This window comes from Ammospiza caudacuta, chromosome 2 (assembly GCF_027887145.1).
Source record: "Ammospiza caudacuta isolate bAmmCau1 chromosome 2, bAmmCau1.pri, whole genome shotgun sequence".
Taxonomy (NCBI): domain Eukaryota; kingdom Metazoa; phylum Chordata; class Aves; order Passeriformes; family Passerellidae; genus Ammospiza; species Ammospiza caudacuta.
In genome coordinates this window covers 49684636-49695168 of record NC_080594.1, presented here as the reverse complement: position 1 = coordinate 49695168, position 10533 = coordinate 49684636, and positions in this window count along the sequence as shown.

Sequence of the window (10533 nt, the reverse complement as noted above, 5' to 3'; positions counted from 1 at the left end):
GGAGCATCTCACAATGGGATGCTGTAGTTCTTATCAGTCATGCAGTGACATTCAACAGCCTGTTATCAACAGATGTCTCCTCCGAGGGAGGAGTGGTTGTGGAAGGGATAAGGAAAACTGCCCACTTAACAGAAGACAGCTGCCATACAGATGGCAAATAGAATTCAATTTGCTTGGCAATCCAGGACATCAGGGCAGGGGAGAACAAAGATTTACTTCAAGTTCCTGTAACCAGCAGTTTATAAAGTACATAGATATTCATGTTTCAGAGCATGAAGAAAAATGTAACTAATGAAGTTTTGGAAGAACTACTGCCACTTTATTTCATAATTGTTCAGTATAAAATTTCTTGCCTTCACCTCTGGATCATCCCATTTATGGACTCAACAGTGTGTGATATCCGTGCAGCTCTGATCTGACCTGGTTAGAAGTACACTGTTTGCCTGACTTTTGCTACCTTGTAGATCTTGCAAAATGTTTACTGATGTACAAAAAAAAGGGGGAAATATGGGTCAAGAATGGGAATGTAGTTTCTTCATCACTTTATTTCAAATATTAAAATTTAAGCTAGTGGCAATTAGCAAATCTCCAAATGGGAGGAATATGAGCTCTGCAAGAACTATTCAAGAAGCTGATGCATTCCAGACAAAGTAGCGGCACTGAGATGTCTTAGCTTTTCTCTCCAGGATTTTCCAGCAGTTTTTAATGTCCTGATTAGATTTTGCCCACTGCTGTACTCTGAATTTGCATTTTCATGCACCTCAAATCCCTTTTTCTCAGATGTCTTTCCCCTAATTTGAAGGGGAAATTCCAGCAGCAATGGTAACTTTTGACCAAGACATGATCTGGCACAGAGGACAAGAAGGCCCATCTGCAGAAGCATTTTAACTAGATGAAAACAAGGATGCCAGGGACAGGACTCTACCAGGCAGTGAAATTTGCATAGGAGATAAGAAATGCTTCAGTATAGTCTTGTAACAATTGTGGAATATGCTCAGGGGACACTTTTGGTAAACAGACCTGGCAGTGGGGGATGAATGATCTACCTCATGCCAACACCCACAGGACTGGTGCTGGGATGAGTGTGTGTAAGGAATCAGCTCTTGCTGCATCTTTGCAGCCTGTTTGCAGAACCACTTGGTAGGGCTCTGCCCAATCCATTGCTCATGAAATCTCTTTATATTTAATAAAAAATGTGTGTTTAATTTTCCTCAAGGGATACAATAAAAATTTTACAACAGAATTCATGTTTTCTGGTCCACCATGGTATGTGGAATGATTGTTTTCCCACCTGCACATGGCACTTTGTGTGCATGAAAAGCTGGTGCAGTGCTTCCAGGCTACTTAGTGGCCTACAAGGCTCCTTTCCTGTCTCTCTTGCCTACAGCAAACCATGGCTTTCTCTTTGATTACAGCAGCTCTGAACTAGGCATAAAATCTCCTGGGGTAGGGACTAGATATGAAGTTTTGAAATAACTCTGTAACTTCTGTTCCTAACATAAACTTCATGCATTTTTAAATATAATCTACTCCACTCAAGAATAAAACAAACCTAACAAACCATCACATAGGTCTTCACTATATTTTCTGATTTTTCCAGGGTAAAGTTATCCTACGTGGGAAAGACTGACACCCTGAGCTCAAAAAAACCTGATCAAAAAACATAGATCAACACAAATTATCAGCAAGGGTCGCCCAAACTAGGAATTATAACTCAGATCATGCAGGTTACCACACCTTCTCCAAAAATTATTAATTCTATCTGCATGTTATCACTATGACTCAATGAGATACAGATCAAAGCAAACTCATTAGATAGGCATGGGGAACACAGGGGTCACTTGAGTTCTGAAAAACTGTCCTGACTTTTATACTGCTAGAAGGATACAGGGGATTGCACAATCTGATTGCATTATTCAAAGTACTGTAAGTGGATAAAACAGCCTGCATCTGTCTCTGATCTGAGGCTTTCAAGTTCATTTAAACCTGAAATGTTTCATCAGTTGGAGAGAAGGAGGAAAAGCCTGGTGTAGAAACACCAGCTGAATTAATGTGAATGCTGGGCTCCTGGGAGCATGACTGGGAGTATCACATGTCCTAATTTATTAACACTTAAATTTTGCAGAAATGTGGGCAGAAGAAGGAAACTTAGCCTTCAGATTAACCTACTTATTAAAATGGAAATTCACATACTTTTCACCCCATGTCTATGTATGACAATGGGCTGAGCTCTATGTTTACCTACTAAGTGTGCGTTACACAAAATGTTTTCTCCAAGAACCAGATTTATTCCCCTGTTTCTTCATCTTTCCAAGGAAAAAACAAGATACAAATTTGTATCAAATTTGATACAACAAGATACAAATTTGTGGTGCCTGAGCAAGTGATAAGTGATATGGCTAGTGTTGGATGCTCAATTATTAAGGAAACCTGTTTGTTTTCATTTCTCTCCACACCTGTAGTAGGACACAAGAATGGGAAAATGAAAGACAAAAAACCCAAAACAGTGAGCAGACATTTTTTTTTAAGATCATCTTAATTCCCAGTTTTGAGTTAAGATGAGATGGTTTCCAGTACTGAGTTAGTAGAATAAATTCTACTAGGTTCTTCCTTCCCCCCCCTCCCCCCACCTTTCTCTGTTAATAAAAGATATTAGATGCAGTCCTGGGGAGAGTAAGAACCTTGAAGTTCAGTGCTGTGGTCAACACAGTCTGACATCATTCATCACTTGGCTGATGGGAAAAGTGCACCCTCAACAAGTTTGTAGAAGATGCACAACTGGGAATCATCTTGCTGATGTACCAGATTGCTGTACTGCCACTCAGAGGGGCCTCAGCAGGCTTGATAAGTCAACCACTGAAAACCTCCTCTTGCTAGACAGAGAGAAATGCCAAGTTCTGCATGTGGAGAAGAATTGTGCCACACACCTTTGTTGGCTGGGCACTGACTGGCAGGAAAGCAGCTTTGCAGAGAAGGCCCTGTTGATCTGGGGAAAAGTCAGCAGAACAAGACCTATCAATATATCCTTTAGCAAAGGAGGCAAACAGCCTCCTCGTCTGCACTAGGAGGACATTTGTCACTACTCAGCACTGGTGAGACACATCTAGAATACTGGGTCCACATCTGGGCTCCTGGGTGCAAGACAGGTATGGACTTCTGCCAGAAAATCCAGCAGAGGGCCATGGGGATGATTAAAGGATTGGAGCATTTGACATATGAAGACAAGCTGAGAAAGCTGAGACCTAGAGAAGACAAGGCTGGAGATCTCATCAAGATGTGTAAATATCTGATGGGGGAATTAAAGAAGAGAGAAACAGACTCTCCTCAGTAAGTGCCTGCTGACATGAGGAGATTTATTGGACACAAATAAAACACATTAAATTTTATATAAGTGTGGAAAAAGCTTTCTATTGTGAAAAGGGTCAAACCCGGAATAGTCTGTCTACAGATACTGTGGAATTTTCATTTTAAAACCTATTCAAAATTTCACTGCAAATGACCCTGAGCAACCTCCTTCTAGATGATCCTTCTTTGAGCAGGGGATTGGACTGGATGATTTTCAGACCTGTGTGCTATCACCAGCTACTCTAAGAGTCTTTGAATCCTGCATTGCTTCTTACAAAATAGGTCTTTCTTGTGTCTTATTAACAGCCAACTTGCAAGGACAGTGAACATTCAGCACAGCTGCAGGCTTCCAGAAATTCTTCCTTAGCAACTACTCCATCTGAAAATTCTCATAATTTTTTGAGTCCTGGGATGCTTTTAGTGTCATTGTCACAGCTAGGAGCACAGGCCCTAGCGGACATCACAGAGACAAATCAGAAACTATGTCTGCTTAAAGATTGGAATAAATGGATTTCTTTTCTATGACATTTGGTACATCTGTCACAAAACAGAAATTGAAAGAACAAAATAATATGTTCCAGTAAATGTATGTTGGTAGTCTGAGTTAAAATACTGGCACATTTTAAAGGGAAAAAAAGACAATGAAAGAAGTGTTGTTCAGGGTTTCTTCCTCCTCCCTACTTCCCACAAAAAGCCCCACCCAATGTTTTTTAGGCTAGAAATATCCAAGAAAGGAATTAGAGACAAAAATCCCTAAACATACTTTAGAAGATGATCTTTTTCTCTTTCCTCCTTCACTGATATGCACATTTTTCCACAGTCAATTTTTAAACTCTGGTTTCAAGCACAGATGAAAATGTGTTCAGTCTGACTTGTTCTGCTGAACTGATGAGAATTCATTGGATTTGTTTTCACCTTCTGCTTTTCAATTTGTTTTTCAATTCTTTTGTACTACTTGTTTTCAGAATCCTTAGAGTTAGATCCCCCTCAAAAAACTTTTCCCTACTTAATGAAAAAATCACTGATTTTTACATGCTTGCCAAAAATCCATGGTTCCATGTAGTCTCACCTCTTATCCAGGCATGCATAAATTTTGAAAGAAATATAAAAATGGAAAAAATTATGGAGATCCCAATCTAGTGCTGCAGATTAATATAGTTTTGTAAAATTTGCCTAGTTATTTCTGTTGTCAATAAAGTTTTACTACTTTGCCAGTCATGCTGATCTAAACAGGTGGTGTCAAAACCTTTTGTTATGCAAAGCTAAAATACCGAGAAAGTGAAAAATACATATGTTTGCTTCACATCTTCAGAACTGCTACAGGAAGTTCAAGTTCCTATAACTCTGTCAAATCCTAAATTTCTCACATTTAGAAATTAAGTCAGAAGAGAGCAAGCTGTTCTGGGTAGAACTGAATGGAAAGCATTTCCCACATAGTCAGCTCTCCCTTGCACTTCCACTAGGATAAGTTAGGAAGAGAAGAAAAAAGAAAAGAAATGTTGCAGTTGCTTTTAGTCTGACTCAGGCAGTCTAATGGTTGCTGAATAAGAAACTTTTATTAGCCCTCAAATCTGCAAGCTCTCAAATCTTTGCTCAGGGAAGAGTTTTATTTGTGTTACAAATAACTTCAGTTATGGTTTGAAACCTCCAAAGGCAGGAACAGTTTTCTTCCAATGTGTTGACTCAAGCTTTAAAAATTGTCTGAGGTCTGACAAGAGGAGGTGCAAGCCACTATCCCCTATCCTGAGTGTTAATCCTGTCCTGAGAGCAGTCAAGGGTGGGAACAGAACAATAACAGTCAAAACAGAATACTTATCTGGGAGTTTTAAGCACATAGACTCATCATTGCATTGAAACACAGAAGAGGTATCCTTAAGGGCTAAAGTAGATCTGTCGAAGAAATATGAGACTATAATCTGCAGTTATTGCAATTGGAACAAAAAGATGCTTACAACAATGTGTCAATTTTTTTTTTCTTTTAAAATCATGCCAGTCAGCTAGATCTTCTGCCTTTTTTTTTTCTTCAGGGTAAAGAAATCGGAACTTCATAAAAAGGTTTCTGTGTAGTGCTAATTTGTTTAAAATTGGAAATAACAGGCTTTTCACATGGGCTCTCAAAAACAAAGCCTTCAGTGTAAGTTTCAGCCATTCTGCCCATCACTCTTTCTTTTGTGTTCTCCTACCATTGTGTACAACCTATTCTGTAGCACCTGGTTGAGCATGGAGGAGGAGTACTGGACTGAACAATGGATCCCAGCCTTCAGGTTGTAACTTCAGGTCCCAACTTCAGGTGTTGAGGAGTTGGATGAGGGGGAGAGAGCTGGGGAGAGTGATAAATCTGAACTCAAACTGCTTTTGCAGACTGTCACATCTCCTGCACTGAGGAAGATACCTGAGAAGCCTTCCCAGCCCTGTTGCGGCATTCACTTCCAGGCTTCTGGCTGCAGAATGAGCTCATGTGTCCCTGTCTTGTCTGAGGGGGCTGTGGGTAACAGCACAACAGTAACATTTTGGTGGAATGGTACTGCACAGTCATCTTTGTTCTTGTGGGGGGTTCTTCTGCCTTTGGGAATGCTGTCTGCTTGCAGACCTTTCCCTCCAAGGGCAAGCTACATTTCATTATAGTTTGCTATCTGAGCTGATGTGTTAAGATCATATAGATTGTGAAGAAAATATAAAGACATGCTGTGAGCTTCTTCTCTGGCCTAAGGATCTGATGCAGGTGTGTCACTGGTCAGGTCACCCGTAGTGAATGCAGTGTAGGAAGCAGTGAGGAACATGGTCTGTCTTCTAAGAGTGCTGAGATCAATGCCCAGGACTGGTAGGCAAAAACAAAGGCCGTTGGGAGGCTTATGAAAAGGTTGAAAAGGTGTTCCAATTTCCTCAGCAATTGAGGTCTCCGAAAAGAGCTGTGTTAGGTTAAACCAGCAGGCTAAAGAATACCATTTTGTGTTTGCTGTTGCCCGCCAGCAGCAGCATGTCAGTGGAAGCTTAGCCTTACAGTACGATAGAGCAGCAGCAAGTCAGCAACTGGAGAAAAGGGCATTTGCTTTGTCTGTCTGCTCCTGACCACGTAACCAAAGCATCCTGTGAAACAGCTGTCCCCTGAAGAGCCATAGCAGTGCAAGGAAAACTGCCTGCTTTGCAAGGAAAAGGTTAAAGCTGCGCGGGAGAGCGGTGGGATGGTGCTCCCTGGTGGAAGCAGAACAGCGGCTGATCTACCAGGGAAAACGCATCCTGGGGTTACCTGTTCTCAGTGCCAGCATGCAAAAAGCAGGAGCTTAAGCTGCCAGGAGTGGGATACTCTGCAGAACTATTTAATCTGCTGGACTTCAGGTGGAAATGGGAGCTGCAAAACAGTTTCGAGAGGAATGGAGAGGAGAGGAGAGAAGAGGAGAGGAGAGGAGAGGAGAGGAGAGGAGAGGAGAGGAGAGGAGAGGAGAGGAGAGGACAGGACAGGACAGGACAGGACAGGACAGGACAGGACAGGACAGGACAGGGGTATATATCAAAGATAAGTTGAAACTTAGGCCTGTATCTGACAGGAATTCCAAGGGACATTATTTCTGAGGTAAGATATCAAAGAACTGATCACTGTGCTTGGAAGTTGCTTGCTACAAAATCAGAGACTAAGACATAAATATTCCTTTGATTGTAATTTCTGTATTCTGTTCTACTGTTAGGTAAATGACTACGAAAATAGTAGCCACTCTACTGACTACAAAAATAGTAGCCTATGAGAAAACATAACAGACAATGTATCAGCTAATCATAAAATGTTTAAAAAGTATTTGTAATTTTTCAATAAACAGAAGAAAGGTAGTCTGTTAGTCAAAGGTGATATAAACTCTCTTTACTGTGCTTCATTTATTGGCAAACTTATCTCTCAAGATTTGAGTAAAAGGCACAATAAATTCCTTTATCAATGGGAAACATTACACATAGCTAAATGGATGGGACAAACATACCAATAAATAAATGTTAAACCAGATATACATGTGTGTATATGCATATATATAAGTTCTTGGATTTTAGAGTGCTTCATAACATTAGTGCCTACAGGCAGTGAATAGCTCAACGTGTCATTACTCTTCAAGTAAAAAGAAATATTTTTCCTTTAAATACTAAGCAGAGAAAAGAGGAATAAGCGTTAAGTATTACACCCTTTGTCAGAGCTGAGAGTTACATACAAAGGGCCTGAGTCAGCACAACACTTAAGCACGTGCTTAGTTCTATTCAGTTCTTTGAATATTTTAATGTATTTTGGTGAACGTAAATAGGATTAAGTATATGACTACCATCTTCACTGGATGAAGGGTTTTTGACTTGTTTATACTTAGAAAGGGCTTGAGCAAAAAAAGAAAAAGAATTTGCCTGGGAGTAGCTCTTTCTAGTCCTGCTATCCTAAACCTCCTAATTTGGAAGTTTTAGTCACCCAAGGCAACCTCTGCAGTCTATGCAAAGTAACTGATTTAGTAAAATTTCCCACAGGAAAAAGAAAAGTCTTACATTATCCTATCCCAAAATACATGCTGGCAGAAAATTATATGGGAGGTGTTTAGGAGTAGAACACGTCACAAAACTGTAACTCCTGATTCTTTTGCCAGAGTGCCATTGTTTGGGTCAATATTTGCTGTACAAGTTAAGGCTGGCTGAGCATTAACATGAAATAAATGTGTTTTGTAGTGATATCTGCCAATATTTAACAGGGAGTTCACACAAACCTTTCTCCCTTGGCCTTTCATTAACTGTTTCAAGGACTTGTGTCCCTGGACACAGGAGACTCAGGGAAATGGAAATTTGGGCATCCCTTCTTCCCTTTCTTGCAACCAAAAAAGTAAACAACAAGCCAACACAAGGCAGATATATTATCCCCTTGTTTCAGAGTACGCTGAAAGCTTGGAGAAAATTTGCTGGTGCAACAAAGCCCACCTGTACTTAGAGGTCAAGGACAGACTTAGTATTTCTAGATATACCTGGAATAATTCAGCCATTTTTATATAATCTTTAAATGATCTCTAAACTTAAAGCATCTTTATGGAGGCAATGCAATATCATTGGAGCAGTATGAACCTTGAGTAGCAAGAAAATCACTCCAAAATTCCATCTGTCTATGTGGTGCTATTTCTAGCCGGACATTCAGAGAAGCTCCATCCTGCTGTGGACAGATGCATTTTATTTTATGTGGTTTGTGGTACTGGTGGCTGGGAGAACCAGGTCATCCACAGCCACTGCAAGGCCATGTGCCTGCCTTCACCTTTCAATTCACAGATCCTTGCAGGACCCTCATCTACTTTCTTTCTCAGATTTCCAGTTGTTGAACAGTAAATTATGTCACCAGAAATTAATACTAGTTATCCCATGTACAAAAAAAGAAAATCATAATTAATATTCTTTGCATTATTACTTGTGTTCATCCAAAGGAATTTAGAAACTTGATTTTCAATTTATGTAAACAAGATGAATGAAGAAGTTGTTTTCTAGAGGTGAATGTTTTCTGAGCTGTTTTCTGCTCCTTCAGGGCCCACCTGTTACTCCTGAGAGATGTCTAACAGCTCTCCATTAAACTATACTGTCACTCAAATTCAAATGTATATTTTCCACAACTTTTCAATGTCATAGTTTTCTATTAACTGATGAATGGGTTTTTCTATTTTATCATTGGTGGTTTTGGAAGTTACACAGGAATTATTTTCTTCTCTGAAAAAGTTGTCTTTCATGCAGAGAGATGAAATTTCATTGCAAGGATAATTCCTGTACCGTGAATCAGGTATTGCAAAGCAAAATGACCATATTTTAAATGACAATTCTGTAAATGAAGAGGAAACTATTCAAGGAATGTCCTTGAGAAAATGAATGTGTGCACATTCACAAGTCATTTGCACAAAAAGTACATGCAAAGTAAAAGTAAAAATTCAGTTTAACTTTCCCCTGTGTTACCACATGGTGGCCACATAACCCCAGCCATGCAGGCTACGGCTTCAAGAACACTGAGAAACCCTTGATAATAGTTCCTATTTTCCATACATCTCACATGTGTAAGGACTTGATCCACTCTAAAGACTTCTATGCAAGTTCTACAAACTTCCTAGCATTTCCTAAAACCTCAGGTAATATAATTCCGCCTACTATGTAGTCTGATTTTTGGTAATTTAGACAGAAACTAGATTTAAACAAAATACCAGAAGCACAATCATAATTGAATGAGAATTGAAAAAAATCTTGTAGAAATACCCAAATTCAAATTTTCAAGTTCTTCAGAAAATCTGTGAATTTATTTTACTTTTAACAATGACATGTAACGCAAAGGTCATAAATGTATTAACAATGCATTCATTACATCAGTTTCTTTACTAAAATTGATTTAATTTAAAACAAATGTCATATTTGATCTGTGGAAATATCTTTTCAGCAAACTAAGCTCAACTCTGATGCAGAGTTTACAGTGGGCAAATTTTTCTATTTGCCACAGTGTTCTCCTGGTTTAGTCTCCAGTATTACACCCAGTGCCCCCACTGGCAGCTGGGGATTTGGGTTCTCTAAACACCTCCCACAAAGAATAGGACCAAAAGGGTTTGATACACATCACCTGCTCCCCTGGGAAAAGCTCGAGAGCCTGACTTCAATCAGTTGTCAAAACACATGTCAAAAATCATAAAGGATTACACGTGAAGGCCAAATACATAGAAAATAAGGGGAAGTCCACCTGTCAGATTTTTAACTAGGACCAATTTGAGATTATCTGTATTTCCCCCAGGAATCTTTTGACACACCAAACAATGAATTAAACACACCGTTGTGAAACTGTGTAAGAATTGGGAGTACAATGCCACATACATCCAGTATCTTCTGCAAGCAAAGGGGGCCTCTGGCTGAGGGACAAGAACTTACTAGTGGTCATCCTTGCTGCATTGTGAAAGAAATCCTTTGGTCAAGAACCTGCCCCTGAGACTGAGTGGAGGCTTGAAGTAACTGAACCCCATCTCTCATGAGGCACTGTGGCAACATCTGCAAAACAGCATTTAATATTTTTTGTACAAAACCCAAAATCTTTTCAGGTTTAGTCCTTTTCCTTTTTGGGTATAAGTATTGAAACTTTCAATGAGAGAAAATACTTCTCTCAATGTACCTTTTTTCATTGGAAATGAATTAGAAATGGTGAGTTAGTCACAAAGTCTGAGGAGTCAT